General features: G+C 33.9%; 2 long non-coding RNA genes across 3 annotated transcripts; one reads left to right on the top strand and one right to left on the bottom strand.

Annotated features, from left to right (window-relative positions):
* Positions 1–24,444, top strand: LOC111505950 (uncharacterized). Of its 2 annotated transcripts, none has more exons than XR_002722199.2 (3): positions 1–145; positions 23,873–24,005; positions 24,066–24,444. It is a non-coding gene; the product is annotated as an uncharacterized lncRNA (long non-coding RNA). The 2 variants fall into 2 exon arrangements; XR_012464802.1 differs by lacking the exon at positions 1–145 and adding an exon at positions 2,165–2,320.
* Positions 20,869–27,374, bottom strand: LOC141481194 (uncharacterized). Its single transcript, XR_012464804.1, has 3 exons — positions 27,073–27,374; positions 21,295–21,363; positions 20,869–21,239 (listed from the first exon to the last, which is right to left on the bottom strand). It is a non-coding gene; the product is annotated as an uncharacterized lncRNA (long non-coding RNA).

The raw sequence follows: 27,374 nt of genomic DNA, 5'->3' as shown, positions 1-27,374 counted from the left end.
CAGCAACTAACATTTCTATTGTTGAAAAATGTTGAAGGAAATTGTGCTTTTGTTGTTACTGAAAGTTAACCTTTCCAATTATTGTAATACACGCTCAGTACGTACAGGTTTTGCTAGACCCCACCTAAAGCGATTGATGTGAAATGTGAGTTTTTTATCCAATCCGGAAAATTTGTATGACTTTTTTAGTAAATGTCTTCCTTTCGAACGATCATTTTTCATATTAATGAAGAGAATTGAAACTTTCTATGTTTTTTACCACTTTTATTGGTAACTAACGTTATTGCAGTTTCGTCCTATAAGGACATTTTCAAACTTAAACTTTAAACTAACAATGGTTCATGACATTAGCCCTTATATACCACCCCTTTAGGTACTAAAATAGAGGTACTTGGCTTGATTGAGTACCTAAATTTACAGTTTACAATGCGGATTTGCCAACTTGAAAACCGGTGAGTAAACTAAATCGATTTGATCATTTAACAGGTTGCACCCGCAATGTTTATGCTTGTGAATTTCCGTATCGTTTAGATTCGGAAATTTGTGGTTGAATGCCAAGGAATATCGTTTTTGGAAATTTCGAACACATTGTCCCACATAAACACTATTACACTCCGGACACTTAAGATTATAAACTCCAGATTTCTCCAACTAGTCCACCTCATCTTTGGGATTGAAAATGAAATCAGATAATCTGGCATGTGGTCTGAATGCCACTTCCACATTGTTTTTTCTGAAGAAACCCGCAATTATCTATGTTTTTTTCCAAAATATGTTACAGCCTGGCCACGGGACACTCGCTGATGCGAATATTTACGCGGTGCAAACGGCGAAGCGTCTAGTGACTGAAACAAACGCATAACAATGTACTTATGAAGCCACGCGCAACGGCGACCGGCGAAGCGACCGGCGAAATGTACCAAGCGAACCGCGTGGGCGACTTGCGGCGCGACGGGCGAGTAAAACAAATACATGAATCAGTACGGCGCGAGCCACGAAGTCGAGCGGCAGTCGCGGCGAATAGTGCAGTGATCAAACGAATTTAGTTGTTTTCGCCGCGAAAAATGAACACCGAGATTTTTATTGCGGAAATACTAGCTAGCACAGTATAAATTCAAACATTTAGTGAAGAGATTGTGGGAAGAAATAATAATTGAAAAAAACAAAAAAAGAATGATTAAAAAGTTAGAAATTCATTATTCATTCTACCGTCAATTACAAGTTAGTAGTTGTTGAACATTTAATTACCTGATAATATTTTCGGCAAATATATTCCCAAATAAATTCAGTAATAAAAAAATCAGTTTGCGACCTTTACTTTCTTGGGAAAAGTTGTTCATACTGATGGTTTCTATAGGTAATTCTCCAAAAATGATCAGCTTATTAAATATTACCACTTTACATAGGTATATAGATAAATACGTAATGTAGATTAGTATAGATGGATATGTATAGTACATACCTTAATGTCAAAAAACATTTTTCATCGGCACTTAAAATTCTATTTGCATTTACTTTTTTCTCCAATTCAGGTCGAATATTCTTAAGAATATAATCGAAGGTTTCAATACTTATTCTGGCATACTCAAAATTTTTTTCTGGATATAATCTGTGTTTCTCGTACTTCTTTTGGAATACCCCATCTATACCCTGATTCTTACTCAAATCATGTACACCAGAATCCCTTCCCAATATTAGGTCTTGAACCAAAAAACTATTACTTTCTAAGCAATATCGAGATAATTCGATAAAGATATTTCACTAACGGACTTCTGGTCGCGGCTGCGAACGTGACTGCCCGTGCCCTGCAAACGGTGCCGCGCTAATGGTCTCCTCGCCCCCCGCTTCGACGTTCGCACCGCCGATCCCCGTGGCTAGGCCGTAACAGCTTGGCCATGGGACACTCGCCGATGCGATTATTCGCGCGGTGCGAACGGCGAAGCGTCTAGCGACTGAAACAAACGCATAGGAATGTACTTATGAAGCCACGCGCAACGTAATATACCCTCAGGTCAAACTACCAGAAATCAAGAAATGGGTAACTCTAACGGCTTTATAAGTACGGAATGTACTTATAAAGCCACGCGCAACGGCGACCGGCGAAATGTACCAAGCGAACAGCGTGGGCGACTTGCGGTGCGACGGGCGAGTAAAACAAATACATGAATCAGTGCGGCACGAGCCACGGAGTAGAGCGGCAGTCGCGGCGAATAGTGCAGCGATCAAAGGAGTTTAGTTGTTTTCACCGCGAAAAATGAACACCGAGACTTTCATTGCTGAAATACTAGCTAGACCATCTATTTGGAAGACTGATTAAAAAGTTAGAAATTCGTTATTCATTCTACCGTCAATTAAAAGCTCTAGGCTCTAGGAGTAGAGCCTAGATGATGATAGTACGACCAGCTATCGAAAGCGCTCGCATATAATCAAACAAAATTCATAAAGCTTCAAATCCTTTTTATGACTTACATTAATATTAAAATACTGAAAATAAAGGAAAATTAGTTGCATCTTTCAAAAAAAAATCTATACGTAGGTATATAGATGAATACGTAATGTAGATCAATATAGATGGATATGTATAGAGAGGTAAGTACATACCTTAATGTCAAAAACAATTTTTCAGCGGCACTTAAAATTCTATTTGCAATAATTTTTTTTCTCCAATTCTAGTTGAATATTCATAAGAATATAATCGAAGGTTTCAATACTCATCCTGATATATTCAAAAAAATTTCTGGATATAATCTGTATTTCTCGTACTTCTTGTGGAATTCTTCTTCTGCACCCCGATTCTTATACAAATCATGTACTACACAATCTATTACAAATATTAGGTCTTGATATTGCTTTCCAAGCAATATCGAGATAAATTCGATAAAGACATTTCGCTGTCGAACTATTGGTCGCGGCGGCGAACGTGACTGCCCGTGGCCTGCAAACGGTGTCGCGCGAATGGTCGCCTCGCCTCCCGCTTCGACGTTCGCACCGCCGATCCCCGTGGTCAGGCCGTTAGAGTTACCCATTTCTTGATTTCTGGTAGTTTGACCTGAGGGTATATTACGTTGCGCGTGGCTTCATAAGTACATTCCTATGCGTTTGTTTCAGTCGCTAGACGATTCGCTGTTCGCACCGCGCGAATATTCGCATCGGCGAGTGTCCCGTGGCCAGACTGTTAATCTGTATCAGATGAGAAAATGTGTAGGTATACCCTACTTGTTCATGTTAATGGTGCCCCCTTCGCAGAGAGGTGGTAGATCTGGTCCTGCATTATCAAGGCGTACTGAACTTACTTAGGTTCGGAATTAAACGACACACGTACGTGATTGAAGAATGTCTTGAATCCTCAAGTCAGGTTTACATAGGTGTTTCCCACAGGGACTTTTGAACTTTGACAATTAATAACGGCCATCTTGTTGAAGTTACAACTTTCAAATTAGTTGTCATTTATTCAGTCTGTTTTGCCAAATCACCATGGACGTATATGGCATTCAACAACATATGCAGATAATAACAATGTTTTATCAAAATGGGTGCTCTGTTCGGGCAACGTACCGCGCGCTTCGCCCATTTTACGGTAGCCATAATCGTCCTACCGAGAGGATTATTCGCAATGTGGTCCACTGATTCGGTAAATGATTGACCAACACCCGTACATCAACGAAACGCAAGATTTGATGAAAATATCGCCGTTGTCTATGATATTGTGCAGGAAAAACCAAGGCGTTCGATTTCTCGTCGCTAACAAGAACTCGGCCTTTCGCAGACTACAATTTGGCGAATTTTGCGTCGTAACTGAGCCAGGAACTGAGGGTAAACGACCATAAACAATGTACTGTGTTCGCTGAATGGGCTCTGGAGCCCATTTTCATCGGAAATTCATCTTCAGCGATGTGGCCCATTTCTGGATGAATGGGTACGTGAACGAACAAAATTGTCAAATTTGAAACGATACCAATCTACACAAGATTCAAAAGCATCCAATGCATCCCAATAAAGTCACTGTATTAGTGTGGATTTTGGGCTGGTGGCTTCATTCGTCCATATTTCTTTGATAACGACGTTGGCCATGCCATCACTGTCAACGGCGAACACTATAGTCGATGATTACCAACTTATTTTAGCCTGAATTGGATGATCTGAACTTTTTAGGTCAATAGAACAAATCTTTTTCGAATCCTATATTAGATGACGGTGAATACTGAAGAGGAATGGGAAGATATATTTTGTGAGGAGTGCATTTTTAAAAATTACTTGAATTGAAAGGGATGTATTTTTAGAAAGAAAGGTTCTGGCTTCTCCATCTTCATAGATGTGAGAGATGTGATCAGAGATGTGAGAATCTTCCAAGAAACCTCGTGTTCTGGGTGAGTTATGTCAATAAATACCCGAGCCTGCTAAGGAGCATTATGGCTAATCGCAATCTCCTCAGCAATATAACTTAAGCATAATCGATGATCTCTGGATCGTAAGTCGGGCGCATTATCACTCGCGCCAGTTACTGTTTATTTTAATCGCGTTGAAAAGTTATTTTTTCAGTAATTTATTTTTATACTTCTTATTGGAATGCCAAGGTTTTATGTTGTATAGTGTTTAAGATGATAAAAACCAAACAATTACCACGTTTTTCTTTCTAAATGTCTTCATTCACTCGCTGCTTCTATACATTTTATTTGAAGATAAATTAAATTTCGGGATAAAGACTGATGCAAAATTTTCTGAATTTGAATCCACCAGAATATATATGTTCATTCATTCGTTACTGAGACGTATAACCCTCGTTCTCGCAGTCAACGCACATACCACTGATGATGTATGCCGCAATAGTAGAAACGTTTGACACTTCTGGTTCTATTGAACCACGGCCTGCCAGTTCGGATTTCTTTCTCTATGTTTCTATATCATTCCGCTAATATTTCATCATGACTAAGGAATCTCTTGAAGAAAATCTTACGGAAAATTCACGTATTCTTTTAAAAAAATATATTTAGTGAGGTTGACGACATCTCTCCTCATGAAAACGCCATCTATGGGATCGACAGACAACTCAATCTTCGGAGATATCAAAGATTAACGAGGCTCCCCGAGGAAGTCAGTTACGGAAACAAGCTTCGACATCTACCGCCGATGAGATTCGTCCTCTCTTTCACTGCAGCTTATTATGGAAATAATATATTGAATAATGAAATGATTCATCCGAATTCTTATATAGTGAATGCATTTTCACTATTTCATTGGTAGTAAAAGAATTACATTCCAAATTTGTTTCAATTAAAATTATTAAATAAGATTGAAAAAATGTGTACCTGTAATTTTTCAGTTATTCAACTTTTAATTATTTCTTTAAAGAGATTCTGTTGAAAAAATACGCCAAACAAAATTGGTTTTTTGCAATTTTCTGTAACATTACAAGATTTACATTTTATTACAAAAATTTACTTTCGAGTGCAAATCAGTACTTCTGCCGCTGAACCAAAATGTTTAAATTATAGAGTTCATTCTCAAGTCGATCGCCAGTTACTCAAATTTAATGAATCAATATTTATTAGTCTTCCACTATCCTTTCAAACGAACAAATAGGTTACGCACTCTCTTTCATCCGAAGGACGCACCGCGCACAGCTGCAATATGGAGTTCTCTTTTATCGTATGGAAAAGTTCGTTCAGACTTGTTTGTTGCACATCTCTACCTCTATAACGATTTTCAAAGCTCCTTCAGGTCAAATTTTCCGCACACAATTGTACAAAAAACAGCTTTCATTTTGGTATAAGATTTCATCAATAAACAAATTGATGACTCACCTGTATATAACGTATTCAAAAAACACTTTACTGTGATATTTTCACTAAACAATTTTACAAAAACGCAACACGTTTTTCCTCATATAATGACTTCTTCCGGCGGGTCTTTACTAATTCTACATGTTCAATGCTCAATATACTTTATTCTACAATTTGAAGTACCTACATTTCAAGTACCTGATTTTTACCCAAGTTTTAATGAATTAAATTACCTGAGCTCATGTCCCAGTTTCCACATTTAAAAAATATTCAGTAAAGGGGAGTCATTCAATTCTAATTGATCATTCAGTAAATTACCTGAATTCCTGGATCTATTTATTTCCAAACATTCTAGAAGATTTAGTTTGCATATGTGGAATTGAACTTTCTATTCCCAAAACTATTTCTGTTCTCGTTAATTCTTTGGAAAAATGATCTCCCTGTTTGGCTGAGAGCCACAAGACAGCTTACATACTCCTGATCTATCCGATACCGAAGTTGAATTTACTCAGACTAGTAATCGTTCTGTAAGCTACGTTTACGCATCTTTCTCAAATAAACTGGCAATACTGTTGGTTGATTCACTCAAATATAAAAATGTCCTATATAATATATATATGTATATATATATATATATATATATATATATATATATATATATATATATATATATATATATATATATATATATATATATATATATATATATATATATATATATATATATATATATAATTGATAGTGTTACGATCTTATGTATATATAAAAGAGTAGTTTTTTGGGGATTCGGTCTGATTAGAATAAATATTACTCTTTTTAGCTGCATTGACATTGAATAATGTCAAATAGTTGTCATTTTGATGTTGAAGACTTCTTTCGAAATTGAAATTTACAAATTAAATATCCTCACATAGCACAGCCCCCGATAAAGCTAATAAACATTAGCGAAAGCTCGGGCAGCTAAAAAGAGTAATATTTATTCTAATCAGACCGACTCCCCAAAAAAACTACTCTTCTATTGAATTTTACAAAAAAGATTTGAATTAATTATTAATTATTATTGATTATCTGCGAGCGCTTTCGACAGTTGGTAGTACTGTCATCTTCTAGGCACTCCTCAAACTGAACTTGTCATCCTGTCGTCTGCCTCTTTATACGGTCAGAGCGTCTTAACTCAGGTATTTCAGGTACTTTATGTAAATTTGCCTGTATTTGTACTGCATCAGGTACTCTTCTTTGCATCAGATCTTCTCTAGGAATGTGTATGGTTTTGTTTAATATATTGAATGTGAGGTCTTGTAGTGTTTTGATTTGTACTTGTTCCTCGATAAGTGATTTATGACTGTTAAATTTATGGATGTTCAAGTTTTCCCAAATGTCCATGCGGACATTTATTCTAATCCTGAGTTGAGACGCTCTGACCGTATAAAGAGGCAGACGACAGGATGACAAGTTCAGTTTGAGGAGTGCCTAGAAGACGACAGTACTACCAACTGTCGAAAGCGCTCGCAGATAATTAATAGAAGATATGAAGCTTCAAATCCTTTTTGTGAAATTTGATATTGAAATACTGAAAATGAAGGAAAATTAGTTGCATCATTAGAATATATATATATATATCATATATACCGGGTGTCCCACATTTTATGTGACAGGCAATATCTGGTTTGTTGAAGGAGATACACAAAAATGTTTCATACAAAAGTTTTAGGAGTTCATGAGAGCTATATTTTGATATAATTTTTAAATATACAGGGTGTTTGGTGTAGGTGCTACAGACCAAAATTCCATTTTTTAAAATAGAACGCCCTGTATATCATTACATATTCAGATGCTACGTTAAATTCTGATATCATTTCATGTTTGGTTTTTGAAATTCGGTTACGGCGTTGTTGAGTTATTGCTTAAAATGTAAAGTCTTGAGAACGACTATTATTTTAAAAAATATCTCATACAATTATTCTCTCTGCATCAGATCACATGAAAATTAGTCAAAATTTTGGGTGTTCGAAGTAATGGTTTCAATTTTGAGTTGTGGAATTCAGTCAGGAATCATTTTGAATATGAAACAATTGCGAAATTGAAAGAGGTGTATTCGAAAACAAATCTTTAATTAATAACAATGTAAATAATATAACTTGATAAATCATTTCATAAGAATGGTAGGTACCTAGAAATAAGTCATAAAAATTGTTCAAAGTGATGCCCATTAGATATTATACAGGCTTCGAAACGTCGAATCACTTCTCTCGTACAAGTCGCTCTTATAATATCAGGCGTAATATCACTGCACGCTAGTCGAATTTTCATTTTCAGATCATCCACATTCAAAGGGGGAGTAGTAAAAACAATATCTTTTAAATAACCCCATAGGAAAAAAATCAAGCGGTGATAAATCTGGGAAACGAGCCGGCCACCGAATTGGACCCTTATTACCAATCCATCTATTTGCGTACATTCTATCCAGATATTCAGTAACAACCTGTGAATTGTGAGGAGGAGCACCATCTTGTTGCCACCGAATTCCTTGTCGTTCTGCTATGGGAATATCTTCCATCAACTGGATCAAATCATTTTCTAGAAAATGTAAATATCGCAATCCATTGAGATTTTCATTGAAAAAGTAAGGTCCTATGATGCGGCCATTGAACAATCCACACCATACATTAATACCCCAAGTAGTTTGAAAATTACTTTCGCGGACCCAGTGGGGATTTTCTTGAGACCAATAGTGACTGTTATGTCGATTCACAACTCCATTATTGTGGAATCGCGATTCATCGCTCCACAAAATTTGACTGAATATGTTAGGACTTTCATGTAATATTACCTGAATACAAGCAATGAATTCAAGTCGTCGTTCAAAGTCCGTGGGTTTCAAACCTTGTACTAACTGAATTTTGAATGGGTGGTATTTATTTTCTTTCAGAATTCTCTGTACATTAGATTTACTCACACCGACTTCTTCTGCAAGAGTACGGATAGAAACATGTGGATGAATAATAATATAAGCCAACACATTGATCTCTAAATCTTCAGTTCTAACAGATCTCGTATGATGACGATGCTTTATAGTAGAAGGAAATGACCCAGTTGGCAATATTTCTACAACTCTCGAAAAAGTCATTCGTGACGGAATGGGTCTGTCTGGAAAACGTTCTTGGTATAGACGTTGTGCTTGACGGCAGTTTTTCTGACATTCCCCAAAAATTAATAACATATCAATGCAATCACTTGGACTAAACGCGAAAGGCATACTGGAGTTTTCGCACAAAGAACACAGTTACTGTTTTGCAAAGAATCACTGAATCGAACTGACAAGTAGATACAATTCAACAACATTTGTTACTATGGCATCAACAAGCATAAGCTACTTGATGAAATTGTGCAATATAAAGCAATTCACCCTCAAGTTAGTCACATTCTCAAGAATTTCAATATTATATTCAACTGATATCGATATCGTATCGTAGAGGTGAGAATAATGGTTTGTATTCAGTAGTAGTCTAGTTCAATTTAATAAAAGATATAGACTGGATTCGTGTACGAGTAAATAAGTTTTTTTGAATTTTTATATTTAAGGAAACGTGCAATAACTCAACAACGCCGTAACCGAATTTCAAAAACCAAACATGAAATGATATCAGAATTCAACGTAGCATCTGAATATGTAATGATATACAGGGCGTTATATTTTAAAAAATGGAATTTTGGTCTGTAGCACCTACACCAAACACCCTGTATATTCAAAAATTATATCAAAATATAGCTCTCATGAACTCCTAAAACTTTTGTATGAAACATTTTTGTGTATCTCCTTCAACAAACCAGCAAACCAGATATTGCTATATATATATAAATATATATATATATATATATATATATATATATATATATATATATATATATATATATATATATATATATATATATATATATATATATATATATATATATATATAGCATATATATATATATATATATATATATATATATAGCATATATATATATATATATATATATATATATATATATATATATATATATATATATATATATGCGATATATATGTGCGATGGCTTATTCGATTCAGAATGACATCTAGAAAAATGTAAAACTGTTTTATAGCATATAAAAAATTGCAAAAGTTATAAACGAATTAAGATGTAAAAAAAAGTATTTAGGTTTTTTTGCAAATATTTCAAAATCTATAAAAAAATAATATATTTAAAAATGAGATCCTCACAGGAGAGGGAATTTACAAATATAAAGTCCTACCTCCCGAAACTCTATCTCCATTATACAGGGTGTCAATTCGAAAACTTCCCTCTCTTCTAGTAAACAATATGAGGAATCGGCAAATCTACAAAACAGGTCGATTTTACTGTCAAGGGAGACTCTTGAAACCCCTAGGAGGGGTAGATGTTACCCTTAGAATTTTGAATGGAACGGGGTTCAAGTGACACATCATTTTGTTTGGCGTTGAATTCTGCTTCCAATGGTACACAGATTTATTATTTTTTGACGAGCATTTTCCGAAAATAGCATTTTAATATATATATATATATATATATATATATATATATATATATATATATATATATATATATATATATATATATATATATATATAAATATATATATATATATATATATATATATATATATATATATATATATATACCGCGGACACGTGTTTCTGGCTAATGGCCTCATCAGCGCGGTGCACACTCGATAAAATGTCTATTTGTATATATATATATATATATATATATATATATATAAATATAAATATATATATATATATATATATATATATATATATATATATATATATATATATATATATATATATATATATATATATATATATATATATATATATATATATATATATATATATATATATATATATATATATTGATGCAACAAATTTTCCATTATTTTGAGTATTTCAATATTAAATTCTACAAAAAGGATTTGAAGCTTTATATCTTCTATAAATTATCTGCGAGCGCTTTCGACAGTTGGTAGTACTGTCATCTTCTAGGCACCCTTCAAACTGACAGTTTGAAGGGTCATATATATATATATATATATATATATATATATATATATATATATATATCTGATTTTTAAACAAGCTTCGTCAATAAGATTGCATTTTCTTGGACAATAAAGTATATGTCTATCTATCTATCTATAACTGACGTTATCGCATCTTGATTTGGGTGATTTGGGTAGACCAGGCGAATGGCTTGCTTTTGTTTTTTTTGAAGAATGGAGTCTATAATATCTACTTAATAAGCGTTGTTGATCGCGATTTGTTTGATCAAACTCAGCTCTCTCTGGAAATTACTCTCAGACAGTGGAATATTCAATAATCTGTAAAGCATACTATTGAATGCAGCAACTCTATGCTGGTGAGGGTGTGTGGAGGAATTTTATGATAATGTCTGTGTTAGATGTTTCGTGGAAAATTGCAAAGTCATGTTTATTGTTATTTTTCGTTTTGGTTAAGTCGAGGTAATTTATTGAATTATTTACTTCCCTCTCAGTGGTAAATTTTATTGACGGGAGGATGGAATTGACATATTCAATGAACTTCCCTGATTGCCTATCTGTACCGGAAAAACAGACTAAGATATCATCTACGTATCTGTACCAGTACAATAAACTGTTAGCTAACTGATCATTATAGATTTCATACTCTATGTTATCCATGAAAATTTAAGCCAGCAAGGGACTCAAATGGTTCACCATTATTAGATTTTCACTGCATGAATAGAATTTTTTGTCAAAGTGGAAATAATTTTGAGATGAACAAATAGTAAGTAAATCTGAAATTTCCTGTTTTATCAGTGGATTCACGTAGTTTTTGTCTAAGAGACACTCAACCAGTCCGATAGTTTCACTTGGCGGAATATTCGGTATAAAGTTGCTGCATTCACAGATTATTGACTATTCCACTGTCTGAGAGTAATTTCCAGAGAGAGCTGAGTTTGATGAAACAACCACCTTTTAGCCGAAGGACATGAGTTCAATCACGAATACGATGTGTTACATTTAGAAGAGAAGAGTTTGAAACTCCATCTTGTAGAATATTTAGAAATCAATAGATTCAGGAATTTGGGTAATTTACTGAATGATCAATTAGAATTGAATAACTCCCCTTCACTAGATATTTTTTCAAATATGGAAACTGGGACATATGCACAGGTAATTTAATTCATTACAAACTTAGGTAAAACTCAGGTACTTGAAATTTAGGTACTTTAAATTGTAGAATAAGGTATATTGAGTATTGAACATATAGAATTAGTTAGTAAAGACACGCCCGAAGAAGTCATTGTATGGCGAAACACGTGTTACCTTTTTATGAAATCGTTTAGTGAAAATCTCACAATCAAGTGTTTTTTAAATACGTTATTTATGTATTTTCATCAAGTATCGGCCAATTCCATCATATATCACCTGTTTATACCTGCCAACCTCGTAATTACTCCAGAAAAAAATGGCCAACCCAACATTTGTATATTGTGAGGGCTTTTACTTGTGATTAATATTACATTTGTTTGCGTTGAATTTCATATGATATGTTTTACATCGAATCTGTTTAAAAAATCTGCATCGAATAAACAGATAATTGAAAGTAATTTCAAATTCGGATATTCTGCAACTGATGAATATGACGTTTAGTTCCATTAATATTTTGTGTTTTTATAATTTTATGTTTTTTTTACGGAAATGAAATTCACTCTCAATTTCCAAATGAAACATTCTGTTTATTATTATATTTTTATCAATCTCATAATTGGCTGACTTCAATGGTATGGAGACCATCAATTTTATTATTCGAACTGAACGATGTTCCCTCAAAACGATCCTATAAACCTATATAATTCATAAAACATGGAAATGGTTTGATTATTGTGAAAAAACTAGCACCAAATAGTAAGTGTGTCCAATTAATATCCAATTTTTCTATAATTTCTATAATTGCATAGAATAGAAAATATCATCGATGAGAAATACACCAATGTGATTATTTGAAAATTGAAAATGAAGTCACTCTGTTTAGGCTACGCAATATTCCATAAAAAATTATTTATCTCGATTTTCGGCAAAACTACAAGTTCTATGGAAAAAACTTGATAGCAAAGTTGTAGGTAATTGAAAGATCTACAGCTTTTGTTTTCACAATTTTTCCACATTACCTCAAAATTTATGTGAAAAATTCAAAAACCAAGTTTTTGATTTTTTATTTTTCTTTTAAAAAAAAAAGTTCAAGAAATTTGGTGAAATCTTACCTTTTCATGTCCCAAATACACTGTAACTGATTGATTTAAAATATTTATTTTTTCACCTTATTTTAACTTAATATCAGAAAAGCATCCATTTTCAATCGAAAATTCTGCGTCAAAATATCAGCTTTTTTCAAAAAGTCGGTGTGCTTTTTGTTCGTTGAAATTTCTACTAGTGTGAAAAAAAAATAAATAAAAAAAAAACTCGAATTCGATTTTTTGCCACGTTGCCACGTTGATGTTGCTTCCAGCCCCAATTTGTTGCTGTCAGTTCGTTACCCAACCAAGTTTGAAGCTGATAATATGCCCTGTAACAATGTCTGCTGCTCCTTCTGTGGGTGGGAGGTTTGCCAAAATGAAAAATGATTTAATATTTGCCAATTGATATTTTTGAAATATATATTAATTGATTTAGTGTTATTTTTTCATTTTCAAATTTATAAATAGATTTGATTAATTGTAATCCTTTTTTTTATATCTTCTTTACTTGCATCTTTCTTATGAAAAACATTGGCCAAATTTGACAAATTTTTAGCGTTTAATAATGAATTTCCGATACTTTTCTTTCTTTTTCCGGCAAATCCAAATGTTGTATCGCAACCGGAAAAACAATGCAGAAATGCAACAATATTTTTGAAGGATTCATGTTCGAAACTATTACACGTGAAAAATAATGTCATGTCATGATTATTTGAATTTAATTGATTTGAAAGGATCAAAAGATCATTATCTTGACCTACTTCAATGACAGTTTTATTAGTATCTCTGGCAATTTCTGTCGAGGTCTCAATTATGTCAGCATAAGCATCTTCTTCTACTTATTTACAGGAAAACCCTTGTGACTGTAATCTTTTCAATAACGTTTTTATTATTTTGTCCATGTTTCTCTAGTTAGATGAAAATTTTTCTTGCAAAAATGGTATTTTTGTATAGTTTTGATAATCAAACTCTGGAATATTGTCTGATGTTTTTTTACGGCTACGTTCTCCTCTTTTAGTTGAAGTAGCTGCTGGTGCTTTTGTGACAGTAACTGATAATTTATTTTCAGGATACCCATCAAAGACAATATAGCTGTTTGCTGCATATAGTTTTTCTACATACCGCAATTATTTATTCATGATCTCTTCCACCGTTTCATTTTGTCTGCCAAATTACTTTGTGCAGTAAAAATCCACCGTCGACGACATGCACTATGCCGTTAGAATGCGTTGGTCTATTTACACTCACAAATAATTCGTAGAGTTGTGATTTTACATTTTTCCTTCTCAAAATATTGTAGATGTCTTATTAAATATTAATTTTATTAACCTATTTGATTGTAATTATTGTAATTATAGACATGGAATCTTACGTTTTTTTTTGAGTAATTGAAGTGAGAATTTCAATAAATAGCTCAAAATTGTACGTAATGATTTTTAAAAAATGTTCGAATTCGAGTTTTTTTCGAATTTTTGCATTTTCTGAGAACATTTACAACATTTTTTCGCAACATCGGAAAGTAGATACTTCAATGAACAAAAAGCACAACACCGGCTTTTTACAAAAAGCTGATATTTTGACGCGACAATTTTTGATTGAAAATTAGGGTGCTTTTTTGATATTGAGTCAAATTAAGGTGAAAAATAAATATTTTAAATCAAATAATTTACAGTCTATTTGGTACATGAAAAAGTAAGTTTCAACGAAAGTTCGTAGAAAAAAATTTTTTTTTGATAAAGATAAAAAAACAAAAACTTGGTTATTTAAATTTTTCATATGAATTTTGGGGTTATGTGAAAAAATTTTAAAAATAAAAGTTGTAGATCTTTTTATTACCTACAACTTTGCCATTTAACTTTTTTCCATAGAATTTGTAGTTCTGCCGGAAATCGAGATAAACCATGTTTTGCCCTTAAAAACTCACTCCCTCCCACTTCCCGAACTCAAATCGCCCGTATTTTTTTTCACTTTTATCATATTCCCTTCCTTTCCTAACGAGTTTCATCCTATTATTTTTTTTCTTCATTTTTTACCATTTTTGAAGGTTTCAGTCCTGGTTTAAACCTGTTACCAGAAATCGTAGATCTCCCAATTCATCATCTCCCAGGCTTATTGGTTGACACTGTATCTTGATTTGATTATAGGGTAATTATAATACAAAGGCCATTAGAAAAAAATGCATTGGTATCAGTTGTTTTCAAAAAAATGTATTGAAAATGAAACCCATTCGAAAAACATGTAGACACTTTGTTATTCACGTGGATTTAAGCAGCGAGAAAAGCCAGCACCTTCATTTTATAAACCAAGGAAATAAAAATCATGTCTGGGTCACCTTATATAAATATTTGTATTTCACTGAAACACATTACAAAATCGCGACCTTTCCCTAAATTCATCTTAAAACTCGTTAGAGCTTATAAATGAATTTCAACAGTGCAAAACGCGACATAAAATATTACACTAACATGTACGGAGACCTTCGAAAAGAGATGGACGATGATGTAACGTCACACCCACGAGAAGTACTCTATTTGATTAATGTACGCAGAAAAAAGAGTGTTTTGTTAACCAGTCAAGGTCCGATGACGATCAGTGTAAATATTTAAAAATATACTCCTCTATTAGAAACAAGGACGTCTAATGAGGTACAACTTGATCAAGCGGTTAGTTTCATTCACAGAGCGTTTTGAAATTATCCCGGGCTTCTCCACATTCAACAAAAAATTTATATTTTCTCCTATTCAAGTACTTGATTTCAACATATCAATTTAGAGAAAAAACTCCAATAAGTTTTTATAACCAATAAATAGAATAGTCAGAATCTCAAGAAGTCCGCCATTTTGGTGGTATATATATATATATACATATATATATATATATATATATATATATATATATATATATATATATATATATATATATATATATATATATATATATATATACACCATTATTATCTGAAATTATAATAATGATAATAATAATAAATGTCTTTATTACCAATTAATAAAAATAAATCACATTTTGTTTATGCAGTCAGGTCGAGATTCAGTTTGCATGTAATTATGAGCATTGTACAATATGAAATATAATTCAACAGTTAACATACATCTGCTCTTTCATCTAACCCCAAAAAAAAGTCAAAGGCAGCAAATAGAATAATGAATCAATAAATTGATCAAATCAATAGAGAAAGAATGAAAGTTTAGCGATCAGTTGACCAAGGAAAGATATTTCAATCCGCATAATGTATTATTGTTGAGAAAAATAATAGTCAAAAAGAACCCGTTTTAGTTTATGTAGTAATAAGTTACTGAAATCGTGAGGTAAGTGATCCAGAATGGTGGCGAGGTATAGTAATAGTATTTCTATGTCGTAAGTTAAGGGAATGTTTTCAAAATTTTTTTTTCCGTCAACCAGCTATCGTACCTCTACGAACGACAATCCTCAGAAGTCCAGCTAAGTACTACCGATGTCTTACCTTGTAACGTGTGATTGCTAACACATACATATACAATATGTTCATCAGTTCTGTATTTTATTTTATTATACAGATATAGTGAAGAGTTTTTCTTAAGAAGTTTAACATAAAACATGGTAGAATACATACATAGAAGGATTTTAACCGATCCATCCAAGACATGACGAGATTGAAATATTAGTGTTAGAGCTGCATAAGCTTCTTGTGAACAATAACTGATATGGTTCGAAGAGCTCAAGTTTTCATCAAACCACACCCCCAATTTTTCTACTCTTTCGCTGAATTGTGTAGTATGGCCATTAATTAAAATCTTTGCGGAGTATTCTTGTTTGAACACCTGTGAATCAACTTTATTTCCAAAAATGATTGCATTAGTCTTAGATGCATTTAGTTGTAGACAATGATTATTTGAAAATGTATGAAAATTATATGAGTCATAATTAATAGCAGTTACCGAGGGGTTCAGTTCATCCAAGGAAAAAGACATGTATAACTGAGTATCGTCAGCGTAGTAATGCTGTAAACGTGAAAAGAAAATATCTGGAAAATTCGATGTATAAACAGAGAAGAGAATAAGGCCTTGGAGCACTTCGGTTTCACAGATAAAAAAACTTGATACAATTTCTTGCTATTTTACAGCTTGTCTTCTCTTAGATAACATTTGAATAAATCTACAGCTTTGATGTCCAAACCACTATATGATGAGATCGCAAAGAAAAGGTTATCATTAAGAGTAGTCAACAAAGAACAACACAGTTGAGTATATAAAGCTCGTAGAAATGTTTCGTGTCATTATTTGGAGTCAGTTTGGGAACAGCATTTAAAAGAATTCATTGATTTCATTCACATTCCATTTATTTAACAAATCCATATAATTAAATCCCACAATAGTCTCAAGACTAGACCACCTCTCTCTATGTGATTGATTTTTCTGTCAGATTTCATATAGCTTTGATTGCATCAGTTAACCATGGTCATAATAAATGAAGTTTTAGAGAATATGGAGGGAATTGATAAATCTTTCAAAACTTTAAGAGGTGTTCAATAACAAGACAAAATGATCGAATATAAAAAATTTATAATGTATTAAATATGTTCGAAGGACTGAGGTTGAAGTCATGTTGGCCAAACAAGACGAGATGTTAAGACTCGTTTCAAAGAAGTGAGACGCATGTCAGATTCTGTATACTAATTTAATTACAGTGATATCAGTATATGACTGAATTCCTCACTGTTTTCTTCTGTGTATAACTTTTCACAATCTGAAAAATATACAAAGTTGAATCAATGGAGAATCTGCTGAAGTATAATAAAAAGCCACCTGAAAAGTTCACAATGAAAAATTACTGCTTGTTATAAACCATTGAAGAGTTCAATTAGTGAGTAATTTGTAGTATTTATAAATTTTGACTACAAATTGAATAGTCTAAAAAAATGAAATAAAATATTAACTTTATTTAGTTGGTCGACGTTCCGGAAACTAATCCTTGTCCGTTTTCAAAATAAAAAATACTCTTGAAAACTTTCGCCTCAATTTTGAACAGCTGTATTTTCTTTGAAACACGTCAAAATAGTGAAATGCCCAGATGTCATGTGCAGAAGTAAGCGTGCATAAATTCACAGGATATTTTCTGATAATTCGGTTTTGGCTCATATTGTCCTTTTCAACCTCATGACAACGAGGTACGATCTATCTCCACAGTGCTATTTGAAATACATGTCCTGGAGACAATTCTTGTTTCACTTGATTGTATTTCGTGACAACCAGATTTTAAAATATGCTCCCCTACCCTAATCCTGTCATCTGTTCTCTTTACTTATTTACTATGTTCATGTATTCTCACACCTAGGAGTCTTGAGGTTTCACCTATGTAACTTTTTCTACAAGAACAAGGTGTATTGTAAACTAGCGCCCCGTCGTGGCTCTGCATGGGTGCAATGCTGATACTTAATAAAAATTCAAACACCAGAAATTTAAAGACATGGAGAAACAGCAATGAAAAGATAGTTTTTTTATGGACGAGCCCCGCAGGTGGTGCCTCAGTTGGAATATTTAAAAATCCTATTTTATTGCACATCTATACTATAAAACGAACCTTCACACCAAATTTCAGCTTACGAAAATATATGAATTTGAAGAAACAGTAATGAAAACGTAACTTTATTGTATGAACGCGCCTTCTTTCCCCGCGGCTGGCGCCCCTGTTGGAATATTTGAAAATACTTTTGAATTGCACAACTAAAACATAAAACGAACCTACATACAAATTTTCAGATACAGAATATATAGCGGTACGGAGAAACCATGATAAAAAAGTAATTTTTATATGTGAACGCGCCCCTTTCATCTTCAGGAGGAGGCGCCCCTGTTGGAATATTTGAAAATCCTCTCTTATTGCACATCTAAAACATATAAAGAACCGAAATTAAAAATTTCAGTCTTCGAGAATATAGCGGTACGGAGAAACAGTGATGAAAAGGTGATTTTTATATGTAAATGCGCCCCTTTTATTTCCAGGAGAAGGCACCCCAGTTGGAATATTCAAAAATCCTCTCTTATTGCACATCTAAAACATATAAAGAATCGAAATTAAAAATTTCAGCCTTCGAGAATATAGCGGTACGGAGAAACAGTGATGAAAAGGTGATTTTTATATGTAAACGCGCCACTTCTATCCTCAGGAGGGGGCACCCCAGTTGAAATATCCAAAAATCCTACCACATTGCACACCTACAACATAAAAAGAACCGAAATTAAAAATTTCAGTCTTCGAGAATATAGCGGTACGGAGAAACAGTGATGAAAAGTTAATTTTCATATGTAAACGCGCCCCTTTCATCCCCAGTGAGGACGCCCCAGTTGGAATATTCAAAAATGCTTCTTTATTGCACATTAACAACATATAAAGAACCTATATCAAAAACTTCAGCCTCCGAGAATATAGCGGTACGGACGAACAGTCATGAAAAGTTAATTTTCATATGTAAACGCACCCCTTTTACCCCCACGGGGGCGTCCCAGTTGGAATATTCGAATATCCTTTCTTAGTACGTATCTAAGACCTAAGAAGCACCTGTACACCAAATTTTAGCTTCCTAGGACTCACCAGTACCAAGAAACAGAGATGAATTAGTGAATGTTAAGTGAGTGACTTTCGCATTTATAAGTATAAATACATTTTTCATTTTTTCAACCGTATTATCAGGTTTAGTTTGTGTCAAAATAGATATCAATGTGTTGATACTTCTAAAAGTGGTTCTTACATCATATCCCTAACCGATTCGTATACATTTTGCAGACAAACTGGAAACCTACGAGTAAGATATGATATTAGTTGTGTATAGGTGTGTTGTTGTTGAGTTTTCCTACGAAACCGTTTTTATAATAGTTATTTCCTCTTCCAGATTACGAACTCAATTGCAAACTGTCTTATACTCACCATAAAATCATCTGACTATACCTTTTTGACACTAGCGTTATAATTAGATGTGTAGTGGAGATATCTATTAGTGAAAGGTTTTTTTCGATAAACACTCGTATCAAGAGTATTGCTCGATTTTTATCACATCGAGAAGAAAAGTTGAATGTGAACTTTTTTTTTCTAACGTTGGATTCAAATAATTCAAGAAACCTTTGAATACATCATCATCATATATTTGGGCTATTCTAGTAAGTTTCGATGTATTTCTTCAAAATATTTCATCAAAATCTTATACAGAATCAGTGCAGGAAGGAGCTCATTGCTCTTCCAAATTCTTGTTGATAAAAATCCTCTTTGGACAGGAGAAATCGATATATAATTTTTCATATATATGGAATCCAAGTTTATTTTTTCAATGTTTAGGTATCGCGAAGAGACGATACAGGCAACAAAACACACCAATTCAAATAATTAAAATTCCATTGCCTGACCTTGACCAACGTGCGCAGACTATAATGGTATATTTGAAAAACAAATGACTAGACGTAAATATATTGATCAATTCATTATCGTCAAAATATTTACTTTGAATAATCACAATCATGTGACAAATCAGTATCGATAAGAAATGCGATGGAAATTGAAATGAGTTTGATTTATCCAGGATTAGAAGTGGAATGGTTTTCTTTTCATTAATATTTTCATTCGAAGCATCATTGGCGATAATTAATTGCTAAATAATGGAAGATGAGATCATGAAAAGTTTTTTAATCCATATGTGTATATAGGTGTTCACATTTCTGATTGATTTTTGTATTAGAAAATGCTCTGTTTATCGTAGTTGATAATTTTGCTTACCAAAAAATGGCTGGGATTGAAAAAATCAAATACAACTTGCAGTTTTCTTTTCATTTATTTCATTTTCAAACTTCCTTGACAGGATTCATCATTACTTCCCCAAAAGTCATTAAAAACTTAAATTTCTAATTTCACTTCCGTTGAAAATGTTCACTTCTAATAATTGTCTAATAATAATGATAATCAGCATCAAATTCAAGATGGAAAAATGTGTCGTCTATCTCAAAAAAGGTCATACCGGAAATACGGAGAGGATGTGTAGCCCGTAGATGGAAGCATCCTACACCATTTGCATGGCGGAGACACGTATACTTACTTCGTGGTTGAACAACGCCACTCACAAGAAGTAACAGCAGTGAAGAACTTTCTCCGCAGCAAGTATCAGCACAAACTGCGACAGATCTGGTCATCGGAACTGTCAAGGAAAAACAAAATTGCTGATACGAATATGATTTCCATTCCAATCTTACTCTACAAGTTCGGAGTAGTGAGATGGTCTAGGAGTCTAGGAAGAAGTTGAATCAACTCGATGTAAAGACCTGGAAAATGATGCATCTCCATTAGAGTTTACATCCCAAATGATACGATCTACGGTTGTACCTCCCCAGACAAGAAGGTCGTGGACTTTCGAGTTTGGAGTATATATGACAGAATGGTACTAGATGGAATTTGTTGAAACATCGGAAGTTCGAATCCCGTTGTCTGCATGGTCCGCGATAATGACAGAGCACGTATCGGAGCATTTATCATTAGCACAGCTGCCCAAGCAACTGATGAACTCGATTTAGAACGAGATGATCACAACTCTGTCACCGAGTCGGAACCCGTTCAGCAAAAGGCCCACATAAAATCCTGGGACTCGATTGCCTTCAACGCAGCTCAACGGCATGTATGAAACCGTCGTCCAAGAGAAAACTATGTTAACTAATAACAACTTCATCTTAATGCCCCACAGGGGGAAAGAAACATCTCATATACCAAGAATGAAATCAAAATAAGTCTGAAGACTCTATCGAAGAAGAAATGTATGCATAAGATAATGAATATTTCGAAATAGAATCTCTCCCAACGTAATTTACTCGATTGATTTCAGTGTGATCCTGCTGCTGGATGAACGAGAAGCATTTGAAAGACTAACTCCAGTGAGGTATCTTGCATAAATATCTGTTGAACAACAATCTATTTTTGCGTTAACTAGCTTTCGCCCACCTACGAACGACAACTCTCAAACGTCAAAACTTGTGCAAGGTAAGAATTTACGAAGTCCTACCTTTTGACGTGTGATTCCTAGCAGATATGAATCCTATCGGATATAAGTCAATATCCATCGTGGATTAGTCGGAGAAATAATTTACCATAACCTACTGTGTAGGTACGTTGGGATAGATGAATGTTTTGAGGTCCTAGTTTGAGATTGTAACTGGTTGTGACTTTGTGGAAATGAAACCCAATTCCTTTTGAGTAAGAAGTGGTTTTTATTAATTCCTAATAAAGTACCCAAGTTGCTGTATCTTTATCCCTTGAAATGATAGCTTGGAAAATAAAGATTCGTGGTATCGCCAATAATAAATTGGCGATACCTATGCATCGGATATTAACTGAAGTTTATAGGGTGATTCATCCACTGTGGTCAAAAGGGTTATCCATTGGACATGAACAACTACTATAACTTGTTCTTTATCTACTGACGACCGGAGTTGTGCTTAATACCGACTACGACCGCTACGGTATATTGGGGAAGATCTACATCGACCCTCTTGTATAGGACCTAGTGCCAAGTCAGATCAATCAGGTTCTGCTCCCTACGAATTACAAATGTGCTTTCCTTCAAAGGCTATCGAAATAGATTCAGGGCTTATACTGCTTATACTGTCAGTACCTGTAAAGATATTCGCTGAATTGTTCAATTTAATTCCGTACGCGCTAAATCAGACAATTTCTCGAATAATTTCCACCCTTAGAACGATTTTTGCAAGGTGTTCAATACTTTGAATCACTGGTATGGAGAGGAGTCCATAGTGGATCCGATGGAGTTATCACACATGATCCATCGTATCAGATGGTGAGTCAAAATATCGAAGCGTCAGCTTTTACCAAAATATATTAATCATATTTAGTGAACCTTTGTCATAGTTCGTTATCGTATATGTTATTATTCGCAATCAGCATTCAATGAGTAACATCAAATAATGAAAATACGTCTCATAGTGTTACCGAAATAATAATGATGATGATGAATAGGTCCACGCCATGAAGGACCAATGATTGATACTGACGATATTTTCTAGTCATTGTTGTAAATGTGTCGGTTACATGTTCGTGTTGTATCATAGGTCCACCCACCAAAATTGTGTGTGCGTCGATCGATTAGCTGATGCTGATCATGATGGGCTGACAAGTCCCGGCCCTAAAAAAGAAAACAGGTTTTTTTGTTCAAAATTGGCTCTATTCATCTACGTAATTTCTGTCAAGAGTCACACAGTCATTCCAGCGCTGCTATAGTATTTCAATACCACTTTTGTAAAACGATTCATCTTTAACTTCAAAATAGGCCGCAGTTTCAGCAATAATCTCTTCATTCAAGTGAAATTTATTACCGGTGAGCCTTTTCTTTGAGGTCTGCGAACAGCCAGTAGTCGCTGGGAGTCAAATCTGGCGAATACGGTAGATGTGGGAGCAATGGACAACCTAATGTGACGTCAAGAGTGGGTGGAGCTTAGCGAACTTTTCCAAACAATTAAAAAATGCATTGAAATTGTCATAAGAGCTTCTTTCAACGAATGTTTAACAATTGTGGGGCACAAATAAGCCTTTACAGTTATAATTTCACATTTGTAGGAGCATTTTCTACCTACTTATATCAAACAGCGACCCGTAAGTAACTATTTCTCAGTTATATTAGCTTCTGAAGTAGGTATTTGTTAGGTTATGTATTGAATGTTTCTATGATTATTAAGTTTTCATTTTACGTTTAAGAATTTATAAAGAAGATTTTCAAGTAATTTGTATTGAAACAGCATTTTATATGTTAATTTCTTTTTGTTTCAGATTTCTGAACTGCAGTTAACATGGTTATGTGTTTCGTTCCTGGTTGTGAACACTACAGTGAACAAAGGATTTGTAAATTTTTTGGGTTTCCTGCAGACCCAGCTGAGAGAAAAAAGTGGATTGATCTCATAAGGTACCTGATCACCATACTTAATACATAAATGAAGCATTTTATTGTTAAATCAATTTGCAGGAGACAAGATCGAGAGCCATCAAACCATTCATTAGTTTGCAGTTGTCACTTTGTTAACATGGATAAAAAAATAGACTGACTTCATTTGAATTCAATGTGGAGAGAAAGTTCGACTTTAAATCTCCAGAAAAACGGAATGTTCACATGAATGAGAAAAGATATTACTATTCTTGGATTCAATAACTTTGTTTTCAGTAAACGAACCGTCAAGGCAAGAGAGGTTGGGGTGGAAGCAACCAATATAAGTTCAGAAGTAGCAGGGCCTTCAAAAATGTCTGAAACGGAGACTCTTGCCATTCTGAATCTGTAAATGGTATCATTTCCACATATAGATACTTTTGATTCTTTGGTGAATAAATATATGATTTTACTGATTGAATTCTTTGAATTTTATCCACTATTTACAGTAGTGGCAATAAAAAAATAAATACTATTTATTACAGCTGATCGATATGGTTTCCATTATTTTTAGCTTGTCCCCAACAGTTACTATATTCAATACTATTTTACATATATCGAATACACTTTATCTTAACATGATTATCTGGGTATAATTTCATATACTGAGTCAAGTTTCAGCTGATGTAAGATTGTGTGTAAGTTTGGGAGGTACTGTTTTATATAAAAATCATCTAGCAGCAATAAGTTTTCTGCCCACAGTGGATCATATTCCTTGTCCGTCACAGTATACTGAAGTGTCCAAAAAGAGCTAATGTGGCGATATGATGACATTTTATTCCTTTAGGACAAGCACAATTTGCAGATATGATATCTACAGATTTATTCAGTGTGATCTGCAACAAAGATACTGTTCAGTAAAAATGAAAAACTTATACATGACATACGACTCACCTCAATATGATAGAATTTATCTTTCATGCTTGCATGAGCTTCTCTTATCATCATCAAGTTAGCATCAAACTGCATACTTTACACATGATTCGATTCCAAGGCAGTTTCAGCCTTTTTCATGATTATATTATCATTGTCGAGTAAATCATTTATAGAGGATAGCTTTAAAACATGTTTTGAAGCCATATATATATCTGAAACAATAGATGTTAAGTAATTATATTTCAATTGAAAAGATAACATAACCTCAACAAACATGACAATTCTTCATTAAAAACGTTACCTACCTATGGGGAATTTTTTCAAAATATGTAACAACTAACTGACAACAAATCAAAAATGTACGCGAATGTCCTTATTAGCAATGCAAGCACATACAATAAATATATAAATAATTTTTTATGGCGTTTACACATGTAAAATTGATTTGTTTGGAAAATTTCGCTAAGCTCCGCCTACTTGTGACGTCAGGACTTAGGAAGTCTATTCGAAGTTGAATTCATGTAGTATTGCCATTGTTTTGATTGACTTGTAACACGGTGCGTTGTCTTTTCTTTGCAACTTCGACCTTCAAACGCTACAATAATGCCATTTAATATTCACTGTTGATGGTATAACCCTTCTCAAAATAGTTGATGGATATTACACCACGCACATCCCAAAATACCGAGGCCATAACCTTTACAGCTGGTTTTTGTGCTTTTGGGCGCTTTGGACGAGGTTCATCAGTTGCTCTCCACTCAGATGACAATCGTTTTGATTCCGGAGGTCAAACTGTTTGAATCTGTTTTCTCCCATAACCAGCTGTCGCACCCCTACGAACGATAGCCCTCAGAAGTCGAAACTTGAGCGATCTATGGACTAACGAGGTCTTATGTTTTAACGTGTGATTCCTAACACGGGTTGGACGATAGCAAGTGAAAATCGATCGTTCAGCCTGGGGCTTGAACCAACCACCAACATGGCCGTCAATTTGAGTGAGTGAATAAAGCACCCACGACGAACCGACCGGCTACCGACCCACCGAAGTGATGGATCCATGTCTCATCCATTGTCAGTGTTGAAATTCCGGTTTGTTATGTTTAAACATGGCCAAAAACTGCTCAGAATCAACACGACGTTCTTGTTTTTGGTCAACAGTGAGCTCGCGTGGTACCCACTTTGAACAAAGCTTTCTTATAGTCAAATGCTCACGTAATATAAAGCCAACAAGTTCTTTTGATATATTTACAATGTCAGTTAAGACATGCAACTTCACTTTTCGATTATTCAAAACAGGTTTGTGGATATTTTATGCTTTCCGATGAAGCGGAGTCCTTAAAACGCATTCCAAGCCATTGCTTTGCTTTAACGGTATTTTTCCCAGCAAGAAGCAAAGTAAAATTAAAACTACGAAATTATTTTGGATCCATTGTTTTGAAAATAACAAAAGTAGTATCACTCGCAGCACAATAATACACAAACTTATGGGTAGAATATCATGAAATTTCAACAGTTTTCTTTTGAAGGTTAGTAATAACTGAAAAAGCGATGAATACAGGAAGACTATCACTTTTCAGCCTAGGTAGTAGGTTGAAGTCGAAGCTTTCTGCATTAGTCATGAGAATATTTTCTAGACACATCTTCAGATGTGTACTAAAATCGCAAGGTATAAACTGAAGCTCGGAAAGAAGTGGCTGAAATATTACTGTAGGAATTCATGAATCTTGATCGCGCAAAACAACAAGAAGTACTAAAGAAATTGAAGATGTTATGTAATCTGAAACTTGCGTAAACTTGAATCAAGGGTAACAAAGCAACCTTCAATTGGTCTTACTAGTCAAAGAGGATGGGTAAACCCCAATTTCAGTTTTTGTCTTCTTATTGTTCGATACAGAAAAGAGCAACGACGCGATGCCATGTTGGTTGATTCTGTGTGTATATAAAAATATCATGTCATTATCTCTTGTGTAAGTGAGGAGAAGTAAAAAAATCACAAAGCCTGTTTTCCCCAAAAACCAATCTTCCCTAGATATGTTTCTCTCTCTTTTTCTCTTTATATTTGAAGACGATTTATTTTTTGAATTACTTTTTACATTATATGCATTCCCAACTTTATTTGTACACTTTACTTGTTTACTTTTTCGTTTACAGCTATTAATGAAAAGCTACTCACTGCCTGAAGTGTAGATCTAAATAAAATGTTTTTCCATTTTGTTTCTGAAATCTTCAACTCAGACGTCGTAAACATTTCTCTCCCCAATTCAAAACATTCACCCGATTGTTTTCATTGGCAGGGGCGCGAAAAACAATTCCAAGTGATTTAATCAACACCAACGCTATTTTCGGGAAAATGATATCGACTAACATAATTTTGAACGACGAATCTTTTGTTCAGAGGAAAATATGTTAGGATTTCGGTGTTTTGAATGTCACATTGCCAAAGTCAATGCGTGGGAGAAAACGACATCATTTATC

The sequence above is a fragment of the Leptinotarsa decemlineata genome, unplaced genomic scaffold (assembly GCF_025532065.1).
Source record: "Leptinotarsa decemlineata unplaced genomic scaffold, Ldec_3_MD MMD2_tig00000090_RagTag_RagTag, whole genome shotgun sequence".
Taxonomy (NCBI): domain Eukaryota; kingdom Metazoa; phylum Arthropoda; class Insecta; order Coleoptera; family Chrysomelidae; genus Leptinotarsa; species Leptinotarsa decemlineata.
The sequence above is the reverse complement of the archived record's forward strand: the minus strand, read 5'-3'. Positions and strand labels throughout refer to the sequence as shown.